Below are 25,962 nucleotides of genomic sequence, written 5' to 3' on the forward strand. Positions count from 1 at the left end.
GGCGCCGCGGGTAAGGTGGCAGCTGGCCGGAGCTAGCGCGCCGCGGGCGGGCGTGGAGCCGCGGCGGCGCCCAGGACGCTCGGCGGTCTCCCCCCCTGGGCCTCGGCGGGTAACTCGACCCGAAGCCACGCGGCGATGGGTTTGCATTGCGGGGGTGAGAGAGCTGGGCTCCCGCCCCGCACCCAGCAGAACCCGGCGGCCTGGGGGGGCTGCGCTCGGGCGCTCGGGCTTTGCCCCGCCGGGCGACTCGCCCGCCGCACCCCCGGGCAGCCGCAGGAATGCTCTTGGAGGCGCTGTCCCTAAAAGGCGGAGGAGGGGGCGCTCGGACCCTGTGCCGGCCCGGGTGTTACGCGGGGGGTCCCCGACGCGAGGAGAGACCCGAGGCAGAGGCAGACTGGGGTCTCGAGAGGGCTCCGGCCGGCGGGTCGTGGGGAGGGGGCGGCGGAGCAGATGGGGACAGCCTGCGGGGGGGTGGGGGGGGCCCTAGAGGCTAGCCCAAAGGGAGGTGGCCGCTGGAGAAAGGCATCGGCCTCAGGCTCCCTACGGATTTCTTCTGGAAGGGGCTGTGCTCCCGGAGCAGGCGTGGGTGGGGTCGGGGAGGTTCTGGTCTGGGGCGATTGGAAGTTGTCCGAGAGCAACCTTGCACCCCGCCGCGGTGGCAGTGGGGGAGAGGACAATGTTTGAGTTGCCATTCATTTTGGAGATAAAAGAGAAACGTGTCATTTTGCAGCAGCTGGAGGTCTGCGGACATCTCCGCTCCATTCCTGTGTGCTGTTATTTTAGTGTAGAAGGACATTTATAAAAAGTGATGCCCCCACCCCACCCCACCCCTACGGGCAGACCCAGAGTCGCCTCTCTTGGGCGCCATGGTAGAACACGAGTTCAGGGAAGGTTGCCGTTCAAAAGTGACGTTTAAAAATGGTGAGGGGTGGAAGGGGGGTAAACATCATAAATGTCAGTGTTTCAGGAGCCAGACAAACTCCAGATTCTCAACCCAGCAGTCATATTTGCTTTAACTTTTTTTTTTTAATGCCAGTGACCAACATTTCCGTGCTCTGAGTTTTCTTGAGACCTTACTATCCCAGTTGTAGGACTGCTATGAACTGGTAACTGACCGATCCGCAAAGCTAAGCTCAGTGCCATCGAGCCCAGGATGACTTGCAGCGACCCCCTAGGACAAGGAAGAACTGCTCTTGTGGGTTTCCGAGACTGTACCTCTTCACTGGCCTAGAAAGCCTCATCTTTCTTCCATGGAGTGGTTGGTGGTTTCGACCCATTGGTTTTTCTGTTGAGCTCCGTGCTAGTTGGTGACTGACAGGCATCTGTAGAACTGCATGCATTGGAAGAAACAGACCTTAATCCATCAATCCTAGTGCCAGAGTTCATGTGCAATGTATGTATTTTACTTAATTGTATCAAAATCCACATTTCCACAAGAAAAGTCCCGTTACTGACAACTTACTCATGATACCAGTACAAGTATCTTTTATTTTTTCATTCAAAGTCATGAAAGGGTTAAAAAGAACCCCTGAGTACTATGATTAGACAGGAGGCCTGGGATGCTTTGCAGAGGTCTGGGGTCCATTTCCCCCTCTGGCCAGAGTGTACCCATGGTCATGGCCACATAGATGTGACCCTTATGTAGCACCATGGCTTTGGAGGTCTCTGGGAGCTGCCGGGAATACACCTCCAGGTTGCTGAACTCTCCGGATGGCCACTTCCTCTCCCAGCTGCGGAACATGAAACTGTCTTTTTATTTACAGGAGGTGCTAACTGTCTGGGACCATCTGTCAGGCAGCCAGAGTAATTTCCGCTGAAGGCAAGCTGATTGGACATTTGCAAATTGGTTCATGTTGGTCCCTTTTTGGTCTCAGTGAAGACTGCTTTTTATAGCTCCTAATGAGATATCTTTAGATTGTTTACTAGTTTGTTTTCTCTGCGGCACTTTAGATAGTGGCAATTTGGGTTTATAAGGAGAACTTTTGTTAACCTTAATCTGACGTTATCCATATCCGTTCATTGCCTGATGACCCTTTTCTGGAACAATGTTTTGACTTGACTCATAATCTCACGTTGTACCGTGTCTTGTTTGAATTGCACAGGAAAATGGAAATGCTGCTTTGCCTCCATTTCACTAGATTGGTTGGCAATACCCTATTTGTGCTATAACCCCAAATTAATAATAATAAAAAAATTCTTTGAGGTTCAGAAAGAGAGACTGTATTGGGAAAGAATGCCTGTATGGCACCAGTGTTTCAATAAAACCTTATGGGGCAGTTCTTAAGTGTTTCTGTCCTAGAGCTCCATGGCCCGGGACCGAACTTCCCAGCCAGTCTCTTCTGTTGGAGAGAGTGCAGTGTCCCCATCATGGGGGGTGGGTGGGGGGCTTATGGGAGGAAGTGTGAAATAGTACAGTGTGCCACATTTCTCTGATCGGCATCATCTGTTCACCATGCAGATCACCAGATGGCTTGTGCGGAATTTTGCGATTCCATCTAGGGATGAACCCCAGAGATCTGTTTAACATGGATTCTAGGCAGTGTCTAAGGCAGTGGTTCTCAACCTTCCTGATACCACAACCCCTTAATACAGTTCCTCACGTTGTGGTGACCCCCCAACCATAAAATTATTTTCGTTGCCACAATTTTCCTACTGTTATGAATCGGACGACCCCTGTGAAAGGGTCATTCGACCCCCAAGGAATCAGCAGGACTGTCTGACATAGTAACACACTTGGCCGCCCTTTGGTTGGGCTCAGGATGATTGAGACTAAGATTTAGGTTATAGGGTAAAAGAGAGAAAGGAGCCCTGTGGACCAGTCACGTCTCCTCCCCCGTTCACATTTCTTTATTCTTAGAAAGTGGTTGGTTATCCAGGTGGCCAGGAATGATCTCCCCGCTTCCCTTCCTACTGCCGCAAGCCTTTGCATCTGACCAGGGACTTCCCCTCCTTGGCCATTGAGAAAGTGGAGAATGAAATGTTTTCCTCCGCTGTTCCCACTCACTGACTTTTAAGAAAAGCATCCTGCCTATAGGAAATTTTCTTATAATCATTGAGAAGCTTTTTATGGGCAAAGATGATCTTTTCTCCCACCATCCACTCCCCTCCCCACCCCCTGGGATTACAACAGTCTGAAAACGGCATCATTTTACCCACAATCTGTGAACATTGATTTGCTCTGTATTTTGTTAGGCGCAGAAAACTCTTTAGGAGATGGGGAGAATAAAACCTGCAGTCGAGGAGATGGGAAAGAAGTTGAATGCTCCTTTTAAAAGTGTAGGAGTCACCCTCCCCTTCCACAGGTTGTGAAGACAGAACTAGGGTTGGTGTGGCTAGGGGCCATGGGTCATTGTGCCGTGTGTGTGTGTGTGTGTGTGTGTGTGTGTGGGGGGTGGCAGGGATGGAGCTGAGGTGTGTTATGTCAAGGGAATAGAAAATGATTCGGCTGTGGCTCTTGGGCAACTTCTTGCATACTGAAAACTGACCCACTGCCATCAAGATTCCAACTCCTAGTGACCTGTGTCGGATTTCCAGGACTGTAAGTCTTTACTGGAGCAGACAGCTGGTGGATTCAAACCACTGGCCTTGTGGTTAGCAGCTCAATGCATAGGTCGCGAGGTCACCAGAGTGCCACAGGACCACCAGTCACCCATAAATTGAGACTTTAAGTGAAATTTACTAGCCGAAGGTGCCCTAGCATATTTCAGATACAGCAGTGGTGTGTGGTGGCAGGGGGACCCGCTCAGTCGGACTTCTCTGAGGAGAGTATATTTGAACTGAGTTCTGTGAATGACGAGGGACCAGTTCAATGAAGATCAAGAAGAAAACCAAGCGAGGATTTGCCACATCAGCAGGCGTGAAGGCAAGAATGCATTTAGAACCAGAAAGTGGGTCGGTGTGGGAGGAGTGTGCTGGGAACACAGGTCCCAAAAGAGAGTAGGAGGTAGAAAGTCAGGGAGGAGGTGGGAGGGAGATTATGCAAAGCCTTCAAGTTTGGGAAAGCACGTTTGAATTGTACTCTAATTAGAATGGGGCCCCATCGGAGCTTTTTAAAGGATATTGAAAAACCACTTGACTACCATTCTCTCGCTTCTGACTCACAGTGGCATTAGAGATCAGAGCAGAACGACCTCTGGGGTTTCCAAAAGGATTTCTTTAGGGATTAGAAAACCTCCTCTTTCTCCCACACATTGGCTGGTGGTTTTGAAGTGCTGACCTTGTCCTTGTCAGCTCAATGTGTAGCCTCTGTGCCACCAGGGCTTCTTTTGAAAGCATAGGGGACCTCAGGTTTCTTAGGGTAGACTCTCCCCCTTCCATTTGGAGGAGCGCATTTGAATCCCCGCCTAGGCACACTGTGTAGCCACCGCCTTTCCATGAGTGGAGGGTATGTACAGCTGTGAACCTGGACGTGTCAGCAGGGCACCCAGACTCAGGTGGACTAGGAAGAAAGGCCTGGTGGTCAACTTGGGACAGACGATGAAGGAAAACTCTGTGGATCACAATAGTCCAGGCTGGAATCATGAGTTGGGGGCCACTCCAGAACAGCTAACAACTCAGTCTTCGCTTGGCAGTCAGTGGGCCTTCCTGTGCATCACACGTGCACACGCACATTTGCACTTCCAGCTGGCTTTTCTTTGCCCACCTTTCCGTAGGCTAAGAAACCGTGGTCGCATAGTGGGTTACTCACTGGCCTGCTAACCACAGTATCAGCAGTTCAAACCCACTATCTGCTCTTTTGAGAACTATGGGCTATTTTTTTTCTCCCTGTAAAAATGTACAGCTTGAGAAACCCAAAGGCGTAGTCCTACTGTGTCCTACAGGGTGGCTGTGCATTGGAATTGACTTGATGGCAGTGGGTTTTAGTGGTTTTCCTTAGACAACGGCAACAGCCAGTCCACACAGGTAGGACACAGAGCACCCTGGAGAGTATTTCTCTTATTTAAATCAGTGGTTCTCAACCTGTGGGTCGTGAACCCTTTGGGGGTCGAACGACCCTTTCACAGGGATCGCCTAAGAGCACCAGAAAACACATAAATATTTCACAGTATATAATTACATATTGTTTTGTGATTAATCTTAATGCTTTAATTATGTTTCATTATGTTCAATTTGTAACAATGAAAATACATCCTGCATATCATATTTACATTATGAATCATAACAGTAGTAAAATTACAGTTATGAAGTAGCAACGAAAATAAATTTAAGGTTAGGGGTCACCACAACATGAACTGTATTAAAGGGTTGCAGCATTAGGAAGGCTGAGAACCACTGATTTACATGCTCACTCAGTCTCATCTTCATGAAGAAACCTTTCTCCCTCAGTAGCTCTGATTTCTCAACCACTCTTCAGACTGAATAGCGAGTTATCTCTGAAAAGTTTGGAGGTTGCTTGGTGGTACGAGAAAGGAGATATTGAGAATTAGATCGGTTGCATAATCAAATTAATTGTCAGTTGACGTCTTTTACGAGGCAATTATCGTTGTAAGAGGCAATATTCTAAAGAATCAGATGGCTTTGCCTTTCCCTAACTCACTTGGCTTCTCCCCGGCCTACCACACATGCACTCTGTCTCTTACCATGTTTACTGTGGATATGGGCTATGCCCGAGAAGTTTAATTTGTGCCTTATCTGTGATGTTGGAAATCTTAGAGTGGTGCTTAAAATATAAAAGCGTTATGCCCAGGTTGGTACTTCCTAGTAACCCTGGTTTATTTGAAACTAATGGACTGCCCCAGCCTTTTATCCCGTTGGGTCCGTTTTAGGAGACTAGAAATCCAGTCTCAAATTGTGGCTTTCCTGGGAGGTCCTTCTTTGTCTCTTGCAGCACTTTGTAGCTCCCGGTAATCTTTGGTAGGTGCATCCGTGTCTTCCCTCTGTCTTCCTCCTCTCCCTGTTTGTGCGCCTGGGTCCGTTCTGCTGCTTCTTTTTAATTCAGGGGTGAGCAGATTTAGAGCCCACCCTGCTTGGGTATGATCTAGTTGCTATAGCAAAGAGAACTGTTTCCAAAAGGATGACATCCACAGGTATCGGGGTTCGCATTTCAGCATATATCTTGGGGAGGACTCGATTTCATCCACAGCAGGAGGAAAGTTGTTTTTGAAATCCTTTAGCCAGGTGCTCTGTTCATTTGTCAGTGCGCAAACATAATGCGAACTCACCAGGACTCCTTCGCCTATTTCTTGATGATTGACATTTTGGTATAGAATCGTTAACATATTTCTATTTGCAAGGACAGTGACTGTGTCTATGCATTTATAGATACATTGTAAGGGTCCAGGACACAAGAGATATGGGAAACATTTGGAAAGGTTCTTCATTCTGCACTGGTTAAGTCACAATGGCACTACACTAGCGAATATGATACATCTCTATAACACTATCTAGTTTGTCATCTCAAAAGTTCTCCCTATTACATGAAACTGGCTAACAGTGAATTTAAGCACGTGGCATCCTTACATGTTGTTATTGTGATTGCCTATCGAGTCGACTCGAACTCCTGGGGATTCCTTACATGCAACTCAAAGTGCTCTGAAGGAATGCAAGGCTGTGATCTTTCAAAAACCCAGTGTCAAGCCTATCTTCCAAGGCACCCACAAGTGGGTCTGAACCAACAACCTTTTGGTTGGTAGTCAAGCACTTAACCATTTGCACCACCCAGGGACTCTTATCCACTACCCTATTTTTTCACAAATAATGTATCCACATAAATAGCATACACACACACATATAACCTGCATATGGTGCATGAGAAACTAGTACACAAGGGGGCTGTGTAAAGGGGAAACCTATAATATGCCTGTTATTTGTTTAAAAATACCACAATTAAAATGCTCCAGAGTCAGTAGTTTCTTTCCCTCTAAAAATACTATAGGACTTATGCTGGCAATAAAGATCTTTGTGTGCATCTTCAGGGGTTAGGTTTTATGTCAACTTGACTGCACTTGTGGGACAACAGGGGCTGAGACCAGCCTCTCAATCAGGACAAGGCCTAATGACAGCTCCTTGGGGGCATGGCCTGTTTAGAAGAGATGCTGTGGAGAGCTGGCCTTGTCCTCTCTTGGCCCTCTTCTTCCTGCTTGATTGGATCCTATGTCTGGCTTTTGGGGCCTGTGGCCCATGTGGCCTGACAACCATGGGAGCCGTCAGTATCTTGCCATGTTCCTATCAACCTTTGATCCATGGGATTCTGCACCCACTGACCTGTGCTCTCCCGGCTTCCTGGTTCACCTTCCTGCCACATTGTCTGGAAGCTGGGAGGTTGGTGGGGCCGGGGTGGGGGTGGGGGGGCAGGTGGTGGTGGGGGGACAGACTCCCAGCTGATATCTGACTCATGCTCTTCAGTTGGGCTGGGCTGATTCCTTGATTTAAATTTCTTCCTTGAGATAAAGCGATATAATTCCTTCTTCCACATAAAGGAGTGCCACTAGCTTTGTTTCTCTAGAAAAATCCAGCCTAGTACTCCCCCCCCCCCAAGGAATAGCCTCTTCAAACTGCTTTCATGTATCGTAAACTATTGTTAAAGTTTCATAATTCAGAATAGATGGTAGTCTGGACTGGGCTAGTCAGGGTTGTGACCATGTTACTGTGGACGTGAGTGTGGCAGAGAAACTGAGAGGTCCACAATCATTTTTCATGTTTAAGAGTCCATCAACTTTCAATGGACATTTGACGGACTTAGTAAGTGAGCAGAGATGTTCAGTGCTTCAATTCCAACAACATCGTATGGTCATTTAAAACGTTTTGATAGGAATCACTTCACCTAGTTTGAAAGACACAGGTCCTGGAAGGGGAAAGTTATCCTCCTCATGATTGCCAGGTCTGGCCTGCTGGCGGGGAGGGGGTGGTGGGTGGAATAGGGAGCGAGGGGTTATTGGCACCTGTTAGGCAACAGGATGGGCATTCAGTTGGGCTATAAACAGGATTATCAACTGCTTTGCATCAACAGTAATTAATTTAACATAATTTTATTTAATTGATTGATGTTGAACATGAGCGGTACTTTCTTTTATAAATGTAAGTGATCTATGAGAGCCAGTATTTCCGGTCAATGTCAAAGGAATTTGGTTAATTACTCATTTGATTCCAGCTTGCATTCACTCCAGTAAGGCAGCTCTGGGGGTGAAAGTGGTTGGCATTCACTTGGTGGTTCCAATGCCCCCATAGAAGACTGGCCTACCTATCTCTGCTCCTCAAGATTACCCACTGCCATGTCACAAGTCAGGAGACCTGATGGTACAGTGGATTATGCATTGGGCTGCTTATTGCAGGGCCAGCAGTTCAAAACAACCAGTTGTTCCTTTGGAGAAAGGTGAGGTTTTCTAGTCTTGTAAAGAGTTACAGTCTTGGACAGGGACACTTCTACTGTCCTGTAGGGTGGCTATGGGATTCTATGGCAGGGACAGATGCCACAAATCAATTTTGACTCATAGCACCCTGTAGGCACTATGGGAAAACTGCCCCATGGGGTTTCCAAGACTGGGAATCTTCCCAGAAGTGGACTGCCCCATCTGGGTTTGCACCGCACCACCCTGCTTCCTCTCATAACAGTGAGAGCAGAGCAAACTGCAAAGCAGTCCCGCACTTTAGTACATGGAGCTGCAACGCCTTGGCGTCAGCTCCATGAGAATTCTCTGTGTGTGCTCATAATAAATGATAAATCATTAGTTTATGACAAAAAGGATCTTAGGCTATATCTGTGCCCTTTGATCATGAAACAGATCATTGTTAGGAACCAAATGATATGTGGAGGGAAAAAGTCATCTGGCCCACCTATTGCAAAAGACCAATTAAAAAAATCATTTTATTGGGGGCTCGTGCAGTTCTTATATCATTCCATACATCAATTGTATTAAACATATTTGTACATGTTGCCATCATTATTTTCTAATCATTTCCTTTCTATTGAGCCCTTGATATCAACTCCTCTTCTTTCTCTCCCTCCCGCCCTGTCATGACCCTTTCATAAATTATAAATTATTATTATCTTCATGTGTTACACTGACCGCTGTGTACCTTCACCCATGTTTCTGTTGTTCATCCCCCTGGGGTGGGGCGGTGGCGGGTAATGCCTCCATCATTGCGACCGGTTTCCGCTTCCTCCCCGCCCTCTTCCCCCCTACCCTCCTGGTATTGCTACTCCCATTTCTGTTCCTGAGGGGCTTTTCTGACCTAGATTCCATGTGTCGTGAGTCTTATCTGTACCAGTGCACATGCTCTGGTCTAGCCAGAACTGAAAGGCAGGACTGGGGTCTTGATAGTGGGGGGTGAAGAAGCCTCAGAGAACCAGAGGAATTTTGTGTGTTTCTCCGGTGCTATACTGTACCCTGGTTGACTCATCCCTTCCTTGTGACCCTTCTGTGAGGGGGGCTGTTCCATTGCCTACAGGATCGGTTTTGGGTCTCTGCTCCAACCCCTCTAGTTCTCAATATGGTTTTTTTTAGTTTGTTTGTTTTGGGTCTTCTGGTGACTGTTACCTGATCCTGTGGACACCTCATAATCACACAGGCTGGTGTGCTACTTCCATGTGGGCTTGTTGCTTCTCTGCTAGATGGCCGTATGTTTAACTTTAAGCCGTTAAGACCCCCAGATGCTATATCTTTTGGAAGACCAATTTTATAATGCTCTGTGGTGAATAAAAAGGAGCCATGGTTAAGCATTGCTAACTGCAAAATCGGTCGCTCAAACCCACCAGGTGTTCCAAGGGAGAAAGGTGAGGCTGTTTGCGTCTATTGAGATTTGTAGTCTTGGAAACTCCATGCAGCAGTTCTGATCTGCTCTCTCAGGACCCTATGGCCCGGATGTGCCTCGGGGGCAGTTGGTTTTGATGATGGACAGGCAAGCAGGGGTAGGGCAAACAGTTCACAAGTCTGCCTGCCATCCTACAGGCTCGAGTCTATCCAGGGGGACCATGCAGGAAAGGCCTGGTGTCCTACTTCTTAAAGTCAATCCCAGACAATCCTGTGATGCATCATTCTATTATGACCCATGTGGGGTCACTGTGAGTCAGAACGGACCCTACAGCAAATAGCTGTGTTTTGTGTGTGTGTTAATGGTGGGGAGGGTCCTTAAGCTTTCATCGTGCCCCGGTACCTTATAGAAATAGATCAAAGCTGTCCTCCCCTGACCCCTAGTATTCCTGAACACATCCTTTTCATTTAAAAACATTTACCGACTCTGTTGTTCGTTGTGAAACATTTTTTGTTTAAAATGCAGAGACTTCCTTTGGATTGCTGTTCTCTGTTAACTCGTGTTGCTGACTTTTGTTTGCTCTCTTATTTGAACTTGTCGCCAAGACAAGCCTCCGGTTAATTTAGCTTATGCTGTTCTTTTGCCACCCAGTGCCCTTCTCCTCCATTAACCCTTCCTCCATCAACACCAGGGTCTAAATTGTACTCATTTTCCAGCTTCATAGGTAGTAACAGCATGACTTTGAGCAAGTTACCTAACATCCCTGCATCTCGATTTGCTTATATATAAATTTGAAATCATATCAACATACAGCTATTACAACAATTAAGATAGATGATAGATGGATAGATAAACAGAGTGTTAGACTGGGTTGACTAGAGAAACAAATCCAGGGACACATATATGTGTAAGAGAGAGCTTTATATCAAGAAGTAATTATAGATCAAGCAAACATCCCAGCCCAGCCTAGATCAAGTCCATAAGTCTGATACTAGTCTATAAAATCTTCTTCAGGCTCATGTAGCCACACACAATGATGCAGAATGCAGGAAGATCATAGGCCAGTGGTGTAAAGTCTTGTAGATCCAATGGGGGAAGACACATCTCCAGGACTCTGGCTGTCATCAGTGGGGCTAGAACTGGCTCAACAGGAAAGTGCAACAGAGAGAGAGGCGGAAGGTGCCCGGGCCCCTCCTTTTGAGAAGCCCATGCCCACAAGGAGGCACCATCAGGGTGTGACCCAGTTGACAAGCTAGACTCCCCTCCATCAAATTGGTAAGAGATTATGTCACTACCACAGTTAGATGATGAACATAAGAAACTACTTTCAGAGTTCTTGGTTCATCTCTGCCATTATCGTTATTGTAGTTAATACTATAAAGCTAATCTTTAAATAGTTAAAAATTAACTTTCTCTACTAACTTTCAGAATGATATTATGTAGGTTTACTTTTACCAAGGTTGTTTTATCTGGTACGTTTTCTAGGTTTAGTATCTGTTCCCTCTTAAAACCTATCTTCATTTTGGACTGTACCTTGGACTCCATCTACGCATGTTGCTATATTTCTTAAATTATTCTTCAGTGAAAAGCACTTCTTTGGACACCTATAGTATCCCAGGTACTAATATATTCAGTGCAAGGACCCAACCAGTGGATGTCTGAATGGGTGTGCGCATATGTGCTTGAGTTTTTAGGTGGGATAGGGAACATGTTGTCCGCGCTGTGAAGTTTTTGGAATAAACTAGGGTTGTTGTTCGGGGCCGACAAGTCTTTCCCTGCTCATGACAACCCAATGTGCAGCGCTCCCCAGTCCTGGACCATCCTCACAATGGTTGTTGTGGGTGAGCTTGTTGTAGCTGCTGTGTTGATCCATCTTGCTGAGGGTCTTCCTCCTTTTTACCAACCCTCTACTTTACCAAGCATGATGGCCTTCCCCAGAAACTGGTCTGTCTTTCCTGATAACAGGACCAAAGTATATAAGAAGGTTAAGAAGTGAAAACTACTCTTTCTGGATGTCCACGTGAGAACTTAACAACTTTTATTTGGGGACTTCATGTTTTTTTTAAAAAAACGAATGGTTTATAGTTATGCCTGTTCTTGAAACAGCTGTACTCGAGCGTGCCTCCTTAGCCTTTACTCTAGCTTCATGCAAACGCAGGCTGCGAGGGCAGTTCTTCATGAACAGCCGAATCCCTCCAGAGGACTCTGATTATGGGTGGGAGGGGCAAGGAAGAGCATTGCAGACAGGAGGAGCAGCGTGCTGAAAGGCACGGAGGCATGGCCCTATGTCCGCATGATCGAGACTGCACATGTTGGATGCCAGTAGAACAGAATACTTGGAAGTCAATTTCAGGAGCTGTGTGGTGGGAGATGCCGTAGAAGTCTATTCAGGTGCACCGAGAGGCCTATACAGTTATTTCTCCTTGCAGGGCTATGTACCCAGCATTGCGGGTTAGCTAGACTTGATTTTGCACCCAGGGGCTGCTAATTGCAAGGCCAGCAGTTCGAAAACCAGCTGCTCCGTGGAAGAAAGACAGAGCTTTCCATTCTCGTAAAGAGCTATCGTCTCAGAAATTCACCTGGGCAGTTCTACTCTGTCCTACAGTGTCGCTACGCGTCTGCATTGACCCCATGGCAATGAGTTTGGCGTGGGTTTGGTGTAGTACCTCTCTTTGAACATGATGGGGAACTTTCATTGAATAATGACAAAAAGATCATTCATGCTGTCATTTATAAAGAGCCCAACTGCCCAAAGGAAAGGAATGCATAAGTGCCCTTTGGGATTTCTAAAGCTTAAGGTTCTACAGGAAGCTTCATAACGATCATGAGGGAAAATGGAAGGGAACGGTAAGGGAACTTTTTGTCGCAAAGTGCTTGAAGTCGCCTCGGATATGAAATTTGGTAATGGAGATGGACTTCAGACAAAACAGAGATCTCAATGGGAATAACCAAGAGGGTCACTGTGCATGCCCGGCCTTGGAACATAGAGGCCTTCCCTTGAATACATTTTCCCTGGCTGGAGCAGATGGCTAAATCCTCCACTGCTAGTGGAACCCCCAGGTTTGAACCTACCCAGAAGTGCCTTGGGAGACAGGCCAGATGGTCTTGCTTCCCAAAAGATACAGCCTGGATAACCCTAAGATGCAGTACGAGTCTGCATATTTGGGGCTTTCGTGGGTCAGAATCAACTAGCCATAGCAGCCATGCATGCACACCGCCCAATAGAAAGTCAAGTGCTTATATCCATAACTATTGATGTACAATTACTCATGTCATAATTCCTGTGTAAACCTTGATCAATATTTTATTTGTATGGCTACTACATTTTGACTCCTTCTATTCATTTCCATTTCATAGGCGTTATTCTATTTTTAAAACATTAACATAATTCACAGCTTATGCAATATCTAATAGTAACTGTCTAAAGCATATTTAACTCTAGAACATCTTATATGCTTTTACTCCAGAAATATGAGTTGACTTCAAAATTTCATGTAAAAATCTCATTATCTATGTGTTCAATTTTTTCCATGAACTGTTTTTTGCACTTCCCTTGAATATTCCCCACTGTTTTAGGCTAGGTTCTCTAGAAAAGTAAAATCAGTGAACCAACACACATACACACACACATACACACACACTTTTTATGTGTATATAGTTATGTATACATAATACTTATATGTTATATTAATATACATAATTATACATGCATTCATACATACAATCATATACATACATACATGCATATATATTTAGAGAGAAAGATTTGATTCAGAGAAGTGGCTCACACAGATGTGGAGGCTGGCAAATCCCGAATCCAAGGCTCAGTTGTCAGGGTGGAGATTTCTCCAGACTTGTGTGGTTGCAGGGATGACAAACCCAAAACAGCAGATGAGGCAGGAGGCTGCTGACTCCTGGTCTTCTTGCAGGAGCTAGCACATCCCCAGATTGCAGCTCAGGCAGCACATTGCTTTCTCATGTCCCCAAGAACCTGAGGTCAGAGAATGCTGCCCAATCCAGATTGAGATTTAGCCTAGATGGAATATCCATCTATACCTTAGAGCAGGGGTCCTCAAGCTTTTTAAACAGGTCCAGTTCACTGTCCCTCAGACCCGTTGGAGGGCTGGACTATAGTTTAAAAAAAAACTATGAACAAATTCCTATGCACACTGCACATATCTTATTTTGAAGTAAAAAAGCAAACGGGGCAAAAACACCCAGCGGGTCGGATCAATGTCCTCGGCAGGCCGCATGTGGTCCGCAGGCCATAGTTCGAGGACCCCTGCATTAGAGGCAGGCCATGCCTTTAGGAAACTCCCTGCTTACTGAATGGTTGCTCACATCAGATTTCCTCATGGAGGTGATTACAGCATCTTACATGATGGAAGAGCGATGCCTGCCAAACTTCTGGGAATCATGGCCAATTTGACACATAACATTAACCATCACACCCATTAAGTCTCAGTGCTGTCCTGCACATTTTCACCCTGGCTTTTGCTGATTATTTTCCTTGCTTTCAAACTAAGCAATTGGATCTAAAACATTGGATCTAACCACAGGAGTTTAAAATTCTCGGAGAAGAATTCCGTGTGAAAGAAAAAGAAAAAAGAAGACATTGGAATGTATTTGAACTGTAATTAGCCTGAACATGGAATGTGTGGGAGAGGTCTGCAAAGAGGCTAGTAAAACAGAGGGTAACGGGAAGGCTGGCTTGGCATCTTTCCTGCGCTGTGCAGGGGTGGATGTGTCATGATAGGGCCCGTGCTTACAAAAACAACTCTTAAAATTTAACCTTTGGATTTGCATATAGAATTTTCCAGCCTCCCAGTACAGACACCTGGCATTTTCATTTTTAATTTCATTTGTTTACCTAATTATAAATGAATTCCTTTGGCATCCCCAGTTATGCTTCAACCTCGGAGGAGCTGAGTCCCTGTGTGTAAGTGCTCCTTAGCTAGAACCAAACCTACAGGGCTGAGGCTCCCATTTCTGGGGGTTGAGTTCCTCTCTGATGATGCCTCTTCTCTGGGCAGCATCCGGAATTGCCAAGATCCCTGTTTCTTGAATTGTGTCATCGTTCTCTATTCTTTCTTCAAAGTATTTATGAAAGATATCAGACATGCAGAAGAGAATACAAAGCATGAAAGTGGAAGGAATTTTCAGTCTATGGCTTGGCTTGGTGGATTTTCCCACCCTGAGCATACCATGTAAATTGCCTCCAACATCAAGAATTAGACTCCTATCAGCACCAAAAAGATGCACACCATCTGTTCCCACCAAGGACCACACCCAGCTATATGTAACCACCATTTTGCTATGTAACTACCAGGGATGAGCTTTCTTGTGGACTGTTTCTCTTTAACTTTAATAAGTATCAGAGCTTTTGGGATGACTGCAGCATCCAGAAACCCTTTGGCTGAAGGTAAGGACTGGGTACCCCCAAGAAGTTCTCTGCTGTGACTGGCATTTCGGCTCCTCTGTGCTGCACCCCCGGAGCCTAGGAGTGCCTTGGCTGTGTGGTGGCTACCCCTGCGTCAGACGCTCCTCTCCACACGGACTCAGTCTGCTCTCTCTTTCTCACTCCTGTTGCCCTGTCTTTATTGTGCCCAATTGGAAGAAAGAAATTTCATTACCCTTATAAGTCTTTTTACTTGATGTCTTGACTATTCTTCCCTTCTGCTGTCAGGCCAAGGTCAGCCCTTCCATATATGTTCAGTGTTGCTCCCCTCGGTCTCCCCTAAAGTGTCATCCCTCATCCTCCCAGATGCAAACAGGCCACATCCTTGTGTAGTTTCCGCCAGTTCCTGGGGTTCAGAATCGTCTCTGGTTGAAAACAAAATGAAACCAAACCATACCAGCTCACTTCTTTGTAAATGAAATCTCTCTTGCTCAAGTCATGGAGAATTTGCAAATACATGCTTCAATGTCGCTGCGCTGGGTCATGCCAAAGGCCAGTTCTCCCTTGAGAAAAGAAAACACAAAAGCCCTCAGATCAATAAACTGCCCGGCGATCAGGCTTTAGTTGAACTAATGAGGGAACTATGTGCCACATATTAGACAACAAGATGTACTTTCTTCAGAAGAGAGGGTGGCTTTAAAGGGCCAACCAGCTTACCTCTGTTCTACTCTGGGCTGAGTTTCTGGTGTTTGGGGACTCACAAGGACTGTACTGTTGTCATCTCCCCAGGGTGCCCCCACCAGCTCAGGCCAGTTTCTTCCCTCTTTGTGCCCTGGCTTTGGGAAAAGAGACTGAAACGGACAGCTTTCCTCTGCAGTGCTGCCTGGCAGCCTCTGATACCCCTGGCTGAGAGCCGTCCCCGCACGGGCCTTTGGGCCTTGATTGCCCTTCCTTCTGTTTAGAAACCAAAGGTTAATTACTAGTCTCAATGAAAAAATCTTCAGAGAAGTTAAAAAATCACTAAGGCAAGGAAATTTCAAATATTAATTAACCTAAGTGTTTTTCTGGATGGGGGGGTGTTGTTTTTTGGTCTCTGGTTCGCTAGGTGTCACTCGATGGCAGTGAGCTTTTTAAAATAGTTCCTTATTCTCTTGTTAAGTCTCTTCCCACTTCTATTTTCTGATGGTTATGCAACTTTCTGTTTGGAAAATGTTTTACTCTTAGGGGGTGTGGATACAAGTTTTAGGCTCACCTTATGTTTAATACCTACATTATGTAATAGAACATTATGAAACCGTGTGGGTTGGCCCAATGGTTACAAAGTTACTACCATCAAGTTGCATCACCGCCCTGTGTGCCAGAGGAGAACTGCCCCACAGAGCTTTGAATGCCTATTGATGTAGTTAGTTTATGGTGCCATCCTGGCCGATAAACACAGGTGGAGTTAATTGAAGGGTGGAGGGATACATGGCTTGGTGAGCCAGGCCTTTCGAGTTCTCAGGTCTCTTTTTTTGTGATGGTCAGACCAGGGTGCAGCTGCCTTATCCAGTTCCCTGCTTCAGCTGGTAAGGCTTACTTCCTGCAAGACATCCTGAGGAGAAGCCATATGGACCTACCCGGATGCAGTCCTGGGTGCTAGAGCACCTGTGTGGAGACCCCTGCCAGCGCTGAGATGCTTACACATTCACTGATTCAGCTTTCCCCCTGCAGTCGGCATCATTGCGTCTGTTTTGTGAGATGGAGGAGGACTTTGTGGATTGGTGTTGGACATATGGGTTAATGTTGGACTTGTGGACTTGGGCAGCACTGGGTTGGGTTGTTTTCTTGTTGTGCACTTAATATTTATATAAAACTCTCTCTTATACATGAGTTTCTGTGGATTTGTTTTTCTCTAAAAAACTAACACACCTATGATCTTTGGAAAGTAGATCACCAGTCTTTTCTTCCAAGGCATTCTAAGTTTTTGGTTAACAGTTGAGTGTGCTAACTGCTTGGACCACTCAATACACCATAATTAGAGATTTTTAAAAACCAAAGGATAGCCATTGAATTGATTCTGACCCTATATAGGGTTTCTGAGGCTGTGAACCTCTAGAGAAGCAGGCAGTTTCATCTTCTTCCATCGGAACAACTGATGTGTTTGAACCCTTGGCCTTGTGATCAGGAGCACTGACCCAACAGTGCTCCCAGGGTTTATAATTAAGAGATTAAAATTGGGCAAAGACAGTTACTTATATAAAGTTAAACTGTCTGTTCTTATAGGTATGAAACAGGAGAAAGATGGGGCTTTCTACTCCTGTAAAGGGTTACAGTCAGAAACCCACAGGGGCAGTATAACCCTGTCCCACAGGATCGCTATGAGTCGGCATTGACCCCATGGCAGTGAGTTTGGGTTTGGTTTCCAGGTATGACCGTATGGACTTGCCTGGAGTTCTACTGTGTTCAAACCCTGAGATCTGTGGCATGTGATAACTGAATAATAAATATCTGTATGGGTAAATGGATGGTGAAGTAACATCTGCTTGGCTAGTGAGGCAATTAGTTTATTGTGCCAACCTGGCCAATAAACACATGTGGGATTAATTGAAGGATGGAGAGATAAATGGCTTGGCGAGCCTCACCTTTCTTGTCTCTTGCTCTTTGATCATTGGACCAGTGTGCAGCTGCCTTGCTTGTTCTGTGCCTCAATTTGCAAGCTACGCTACCTGTGGGACACCTAGCCCGTGGACTATGTCACTGTAATTTGAGGTACCTTCAAGACCTGCTTTGCCATGCCATTGGAATTTACATCTCTTGAACTGGGGACTGTCAGACCCTTTCATCTGGCTGACTGTTGGTGATCTGCCTTGCTGTTTGCTGCCTGTGCCCAGATAGGCTGAATTTCTCTACAGAGGACTGACTACCTGGCGGCCCTCAAGACTTGAAGGACTGCCAGTGTCTCACAACTGTCTCATGGGAGTGAGTTGCACGGAGCCATTTGTACTGCTTTGTAATTTAATTAACTGTTTATTTCTTATGTTATATATCTATCTATCTGTAAAAACATATATATAAAATTATTAGTATTCTGATTTTGTCTCTCTAGAGAACCCTGCCTAACACAGCCAGTCATCCCACAGAGCTACTGTTCGGATGAATTTCAGGTGCTTTTGTTTAGGGATTCCTTGTGAAGCTGGGAGGATCTTTGAACTTGACCCACGGATCTAGAAGGAGAAGTGATAACTCCTTTGTATTCTGTAACCTTCCCATGCCAAGGAAAATGGCCCACCTCAAATTTCTTATTTTATTTTCTAGATTAGGTTATTCTATAGTGTGCATAATGCAGGCATTATTAAATAGTTATCCATATTTTTTAGGTGTGGGGGAAGCCAGCCCCTCACACAATCATGGATTCAGTAAGTGCTATTATACGGTTAAAATATATGTAAAGATTATAATAAAGTCCTAGAGAAATAGGAGAGATGGGAGAAAGTAAAATGAAGTCAGACACATTCCATGGTAGCATGCTCACCTCAGCTCCTCTTGTTAATACACGTGGAGGTGGGAGACAGGAGGGCAGGAGTGAGCGAGAGAGAGTGAGTTATTACTAATCAAGGCTTATATATCTTTGGGGGTGTGCATGCCCTCTAATTACATCACAGGAAAGGGATGTACACTAGGCATAAGCGTAACAGGAAGGGAATGGGCTAGGGGTGTACACATAATAAGAAGGGAAGGGATGAGGGCTATACATGTGACAAGGGTTGACCCTAGATTCATAATGGAGGCCTATCCTTGGTCACCCTTGAGTGGGCTTGACCTCCCTGGGCTCTTCTTCAGAGAAACAATCTACTGTCCTTATCAGAAGGGATGCTCCCTACTTAGGGTGGGACAGACTATATAGTCTGATTGCTCTAGATGACTGATAATCCTTAGGGCGATTACTCTGACCTACTTTCTTTTTTTTAAATCATTTTATTGGGGGCTCCCACAACTCTTCACAATCCATAAATCCATCCATTGTGTCAAGAAGATTTGTACATTTGTTGCCATCATCATTCTCAAAACATTTGCTTTCTACTTGAGCCCTTGGTATCAGCTCATTTTCCCCTCCCTCCCTGCTGCCCTCTTCCTCATGAACCCTTGATAATTTATAAATTATTATTATTTTGTCATATCTTACACTGCGGATGTCTCCCTTCACCCACTTTTCTGTTGTCCATCCCCCAGGGAGGAGGTTATATGTAGATCCTTGTAATCAGTCCCCCCTTTCTACTCCACCTTCCCTCCACCCTCCAGGTATTGCCACTCTCACCACTGGTCCTGAAGGGATCATCTGTCCTGGATTCCTTGTGTTTCCAGTTCCTATCTGTACCAGTGTACATCCTCTGGTCTAGCCAGATTTGTAAGGTAGAATTGGGATCATGATCATGGGGACAGGAAGTATTTCAGAACTAGAGGAAGGTTGTATGTTTCATCTTTGCTACACTGCACCCTGACTGGCTTGTCTCCTCCTCACGACCCTTCAGTAAGGGGGTGTCCAGTTGCTTACAGTTGGGCTTTGGGTCTCCACTCTGCACTCACCCTCATTTACAATGATAAGATATTTTGTTCTTTGATGCCTGATACCTGATCCCTTCAACAGCTCGTGGTCACACAGGCTGGTGTGCTTCTTCCATGTAGGCTTTGTTGCTTCTGAGCAAGATGGCTGCTTGTTTATCTTCAAGCCTTTAAGACCCCAGATGCTATATCTTTTGAAAGCCAGGCACCATCAGCTTTCCTCCACATTTGCTTATGCACACATTTGTCTTCAATGATCATATCAGGAAGGTGGGCTGATATGATTTTTTGTTCTTTGATATGTGATACCTGGTCCCTTCTACACCTCATGATCACACAGGCTGGTGTGCTTCTTCCATGTGGGCTTTGATGCTTCTGAGCTAGATGACTGCTTGTTTACCTGCAAGCCTTTAAGACCCCATATGCTATATCTTTTGATAGCTGGGCACCATTAGCTTTCTTCACCACTTTTGCTTATGCACACATTTGTCTTCAATGATAGTGTCGGGAAGGGGTGCATCATGGAATGCCAATTTAATAGAACAAAGTGTTCTTGCATTGAGTAAGTACTTGAGTGGAGGTCCAATGTCCATTTGCTGCCTTAATACTAAACCCATAAATATATGCACATAGATCTATTTCCCCGCCATCCTATATAAATATAAATGCCTGTATTTAGACCTCTAAATACCCTTTGTCTTCTAGTTCTTTCCTCTATTTCCTTTTTCCTTGTCCCACTATCATGCTCAGCCTTCATTTGGGTTTCAGTAATTTCTCTGGGTTACATTGCCCTTGCTGAGTCCCTACCAGGCCTCTCACACCCTCCTTGCCACTAATTTTGGATCACTTGTTGCTCCCTTGTCCCTGGGTTGGTCAACACCACATCCTTTCCCCTGCTTCCCTCTCTCCCATGTCCCCCCAAAACCATTGGTCCCATTGTTTTCTACCACAGACTGTTCATCCAGCCTCTTATCTAGATAGATCTGCATAGATAATAATATGCACCCCAAAAAAGGCACAGCACAACAAGCGACAAGAGAACACAGCGGTGACAACAAAAAAGAAAACCAAAAACCCATAAAAGAATAAATTAATTTTTAAAAAAATTTTAAAAGAAAGAAAAACCTGTGAATAGATCGAGGTCTGATTTTTGACCTCTAGGTGTGCCCTCCAGTCAAGTCCGATGGGGTGTCATGCTCTGACATACTTTCGGTGACCTCCAAGTGTATAGTCATTTAACTTGTGTAGCTGGCAGCTAGGTTTGGCATATGACAACTTGGGAGAAATCTTTTCTGTGTCCCACATTTAGGCTCTGCCTCTTAAGATTTTCTCATTCTATTACAGAAAGGTAGGTTAAAGGTGAAGGGATTCCATAGATTGCCCCTGCTATACGTGTGGACTTGATTGCAGTTTGCACTTGATAATAAATGTTGGTACTGTTTTCTCAAGTTGAAAATTGCCGTTGATACAAACAGACTATGGCTTATTTAAAGCCAGACTAGTCAGGGATATAATTGGTTCACGATCAAAGGTCAGGCATTTTATGTCTCTGTTTAATTGTCCATTTTATCAAACATGGTCTTGGGAACATAAGAAGCCTCCCCCACTCCTTGGATTCAATGAAGAATTTGGCTAACTTTCTGGAAGGTTAATTTTTGGCCAGAATACAGAAAAAAGTGTTCCAGAGAAAACTTAGGGTTATTTGTCTAAGTTCCTTTCTCAAACGCTTTTTCTGCCCAGTTTCTGCTCGATTTTTCTCTTCAGAAGCGACTCAGTGACAAGGGGCAACAACAAAATTACTGTTATAAATTCACCTTACCTCAAAGTTTATCTTCCCCTGCTGCCAGAGAATCCTAGTATCTCCGTGTTCTTATATGACTTTAAATACTATTTATGTCTTAGCAAGGACATTCTTTAAAAGTGAAGGTTCAGTAGTATTTCTACCAAATTGTATGATTTGCTGGTTTGGTGAGCTGTTTTACTAAATGGCTAAAAAGAGAGTTGGCCCCCAAAGACATTCAGAGAAGCCAGTCTCTGGAAACAACCGCAATGTTGTGTACTCGTAGGGAATACCAATGTGGCATATGTGGGTGAATTGAAAGAGAACGATTCAGACTTCGAGGCATCACGCTGAGTAAGCCCCCCACCCCCCACCCACCCCCATCCCCCTGCTTCATCTGGGACTCCTTCTCTTTCTTCAGAGACCCTTCCCATTCCTCACACATCAGAGCAGGTCCCCATCACAACGCAACTCGAATACAATCACTACTTATAAACTGTTTGCTAGTATCTGCCCCTCCTGCAGGATCGAACATTGTTTATCTTCTTCACAGCTGTGTCTTCTGTCTCTAACATGGTGTCTGATAAGAATCCAACCGAAGACCTTCATCTTTTCACCCATTGTCATCGAGGCAATGATGTCCCAAGGCTGTGGAGTTCATTCTAACTCATAGCAACCCTACAGAGCAGCGGTTCGCAATGTATAGTAGGGGCAATCTATGGAATCCCTTCACCTTTAACCTACCTTTCTGTAATAGAATGAGAAATCTTAAGAGGCAGAGCCTAAATATGGGACACAGAAAGATTTATCCCAAGTTGTCATATGTTAAACCTTTGGGGGGTCGAACAACTCTTTCACAGTGGTCTCCTGATTCCTAACAGTAGCAAAATGACAGTGATGAAGTAGCAACGAAAATAATTTTATGGTTGGGGGGGGGGGTGTCACCACAACATGAGGAACTGTATAAAGGGTCGCAGCATGAGGAAGGTTGAGGACCACTGCTCTAGAGGGTTTCCAAAGCGGCAAAGCCTTACACAAGCACCCTTGTCTATCGCTCTTGGAGGAGCTGATGGGTTTGAAACACCCCCCCACACACACACTTGCAGTTGGCAGCCCGATACTTAACTGACCGTGCCACCAGGGAACCTTTTGGTGAGAATAGGCACTGAGTATTTCCTGTATAAATCCGCAAAGTTACTCTAGAAGGTGTAAACTTTCCGAACCTAGTCTGACCAGGGATTGAATTTGATATCATGCCTTGTCCATAGGATGAACCTACAACTGACAGGATGTAAGCTGTGCCCTGGGGGCATAGTGGGTTACAGTGCTGGGCTGCCAACCAAAAGCTTAGACGTTTGAAACCATCAGTTGCTCCTTGGGAAAAGAGAAGGCTATTTGTTCCTACAAGGATTTCCCGCCTGGGACTCCCTCTCATAGTTGCTCTGAGGGGGATAATGCACTCAGTGGAAAGGTCTGGCAGTCTGCTCCCATCAAGATTTTGGCCAAGAAGACGCTATGATGTAGCTGTTCTCTTTTCTAACACAGGAGATCCCGGTGAGTCAGAGTCCACTCTGCAACAACAGGTTTTATGCGGAAGAAAATGTATGATACGATTTCATGACCATGTTTAATATGGGCTGATTTATTCTGAATAATAAGTTATAAAACCAAAAGGAAACAAAACTCGAATGCCATCAAATTGATTCCAACTCAGGACTACCCTACAGACGAGGGTAGAACTGGCCCTGTGGGTTACGGAGACTCTTTAGAGTCTTTTTGAGAGTAGGGCACCTCCTCTTTCTCTCACTTAGCCCTGGTTTCAAACGGCTTACCTTGTTGTTACCAGATGAACACATGCACTGCGCCACCAAGGAGCCTTCCTATCACACATTATAAAGTACCCCAAATGAATCATCTCTCATCATATTGTAACTTGAGAATGGTTCCACTGATGAATACAGAGATGAATGCTGTCACGTATATTCATTTGCTATAAAGGTAGGTCAGTGTCCAGCCCTGTAGTCATTAATATGCCCACCTGAGTATTTACCTCAAGCTAACTCATTCTTTTCTTTTAAAAGTAGCAGACCAGGTAAAGAGAAAAACTAGCAAACAGGAAGTGACACTTCCCAAAAGTCAGAATAACAGATGCATTCAGAACAGACTGATTTTTATTGGCATAGAAGTCACAATTAAATAGTTCAGTGACATCAGGAAGAGTTGTACAATCATCACACAATCTGTTTTAGAAATTTTCTTCCTGTTTGTACTCATCGTAATTAGCTCCTCATTTCCCCCCAAAGAACCATTAATCCAGTTACTGTCTCTAGAACAAATTTAAATGGATCCTAAGGCAGATCAAATGATAAGGTGCTGAATTTTAACCTAACTGCATCTGCCACAATCCACATCGCAATGCATTCCGTATGATAGCAAAGCTACTCACGGCCCCAGTCCATGGTCAGAGGGGAGGCACCAGGGACTTCATCCACGTACTTACCGTCCACTTTTTTTTTTGGTTTTAAACTGAAACAGCTTTAAAATGGGTCAAAAAGGAGATCAAAGGATAAGATATTACATTTTGACCTAACTGCATTTGCCATAAATGGTTTACAATGTCTGATAGCAGGGCTATTCACACCCCTCAACCAAGATCCCAGGGGATTCACCGAGATTCAATCCACGTGGGGCTCTGCAAATGGATTTTGGGCTTCCACTGTCATCCATAGCCTTCTGAAAACCAGGTGTTCACAACTTAAGCCTGGACACCATTCCTTCCTTTAGATTTGGTTTATATTATTTACAAACCTTGGATCACACAGGATGGTGTGCTTCTTCCATGCAGGCTTAGTTATTGCCTCACTTCGATGGCTGCTTGTTTGAAAACAAGATTTTAAGACCCTAGATGCTATAAGACCCAAGATGCTATTTTTTCCCCCTGATAACCAGGCACTATCTAATATCTTCACCACACATTGCTATAGTACCCATATCTTCAGTGATCTCTTCATGAAGGTGAGCATCAAGCAGGGTCCTGTGTACTGGGCTGTCAATCGCAAAGCCAGCAGTTTAAAACCATCAGCCAGCTTCCTAGGGGAAGGATAAGGCTTTCTATTCTACTCCTGTGAAGATTTGCAGGATTGGAGGCTCATAAGACCAGATCTACTCTATCCTAGAGTCAGCACGGAATTGATTGCAGTAGAAGTGAAGTCCCAGGGGAGTGATTGATAAGTGTAATACAAAATAAAATGGCCATGATGTTTCTCAGGTGAACCAGAGACATATGAGGGGGGAAGCCCCCCCCCCAAAAAAAAGAAAAAAGCTCTGTTGGACAGGACATTGTTCCTACTGTTCTCCCCACTAGATGAGCATCAAGTGACTCTCTGAGCACGCCTAATGGCATTGCCTGGGAAAGCCCTCTCTGGTCCCACTGAATCTTTTCGTAAAAGGAGTTTTGCTGGAACCCCACTTTTGGTGATGGCCGATTTAAGAGAACATCATGCTCAACTCTGAAATTCTGTTTCCTGCTCTGGAAAAATGCCGCAGAAACTGTTGTGAAGTTGAACAGAGCTGACAAGGACAGTGCTACAGGAAAATCTCAAGTGTATGGTTTTCTTGTTTTTAGAAAGGTGAAATGTCAATTGAGATGAACCTCGTTGTGGACATCCACCAACTTGCTGAACGGATGAAAATGTCGACTGATGGTGCATTTAGAGTTTGTTCCACCAGGCCAAACTGGCAATCAAGCTTCCTATTCAGAGGTTCTGAAAAGACAGCATAATAGTGTGATGCAAAAAAGGCTTGATTTGTGGCAGGCAGGGGTCTGGTTTTGCCACCATGACAATGCACCTGCTCACGCAGCCATCTCAGGGCACCAGTTTTTGACAAAAACCAGCATGCCTCTCTTGCCCCATGCATCTGATCTCACTCCATGTGACTTCTTGTTTCCACAAATGAAGAGGGACATGAAAGGGCAGCACTTTGATGACGTAGAAAAGGTGCTGTCAGCCATCCCAACAGATGAGTTTGAAGAATATTTCCAAGAATGGAATTGCAGATTTGACAAATGTATTAAGTGTAATGGAGAGTAATTGGAAGGTAATAGGCTGTTTTGTAAAAACAATACATAGCTTTGAAAAAAAATTCTCTTTGGGGGGGTACCCCCTCATATCTAAGCCAAAGGCTGTAACTCTTTACGAGAGCAGAACCCCTCCTTTGCTGAAATTAGCCTTCTGAGTAATAGTCTTCACACATTTGAGGTGGCTTCAAAAAGCTCTTGGGGGAAAAAAAACCCCAAATTCAAAGATAATGAAAAATTTCCAGCAGCATATTGAGACTCTCTGTATATGAAACAAGAATATTTAACTTTCCAGAATATGCTATTTCCTCTTTCTGCTTTGTAGAATAGTAATTATAAAGTCTTGTGTATCAGGTACTGATAAGCATTTTACATCTATTTTAATATTAGGAAGGCTAATATTACAGTTGTAGGCAGTCATGTAATGGTTGGCTTTGCAGAATACAAAGGGGATTAGACAACAGTTGGGTAATCCAA

The 25,962-nt window shown here is 45.0% G+C and overlaps 1 protein-coding gene across 1 annotated transcript in view; it reads left to right on the forward strand.

Moving 5' to 3' along the window:
- Positions 1-25,962, forward strand: part of ST3GAL6 (ST3 beta-galactoside alpha-2,3-sialyltransferase 6) — a 112,840-nt gene that overhangs the window by 532 nt on the left and 86,346 nt on the right. The gene's annotated exons all lie outside the window — the stretch shown is intronic.

The sequence above is a fragment of the Echinops telfairi genome, unplaced genomic scaffold (assembly GCF_000313985.2).
Source record: "Echinops telfairi isolate 266 unplaced genomic scaffold, ASM31398v2 ScPeMD7_6;HRSCAF=24_1, whole genome shotgun sequence".
Lineage (NCBI taxonomy): Eukaryota > Metazoa > Chordata > Mammalia > Afrosoricida > Tenrecidae > Echinops > Echinops telfairi.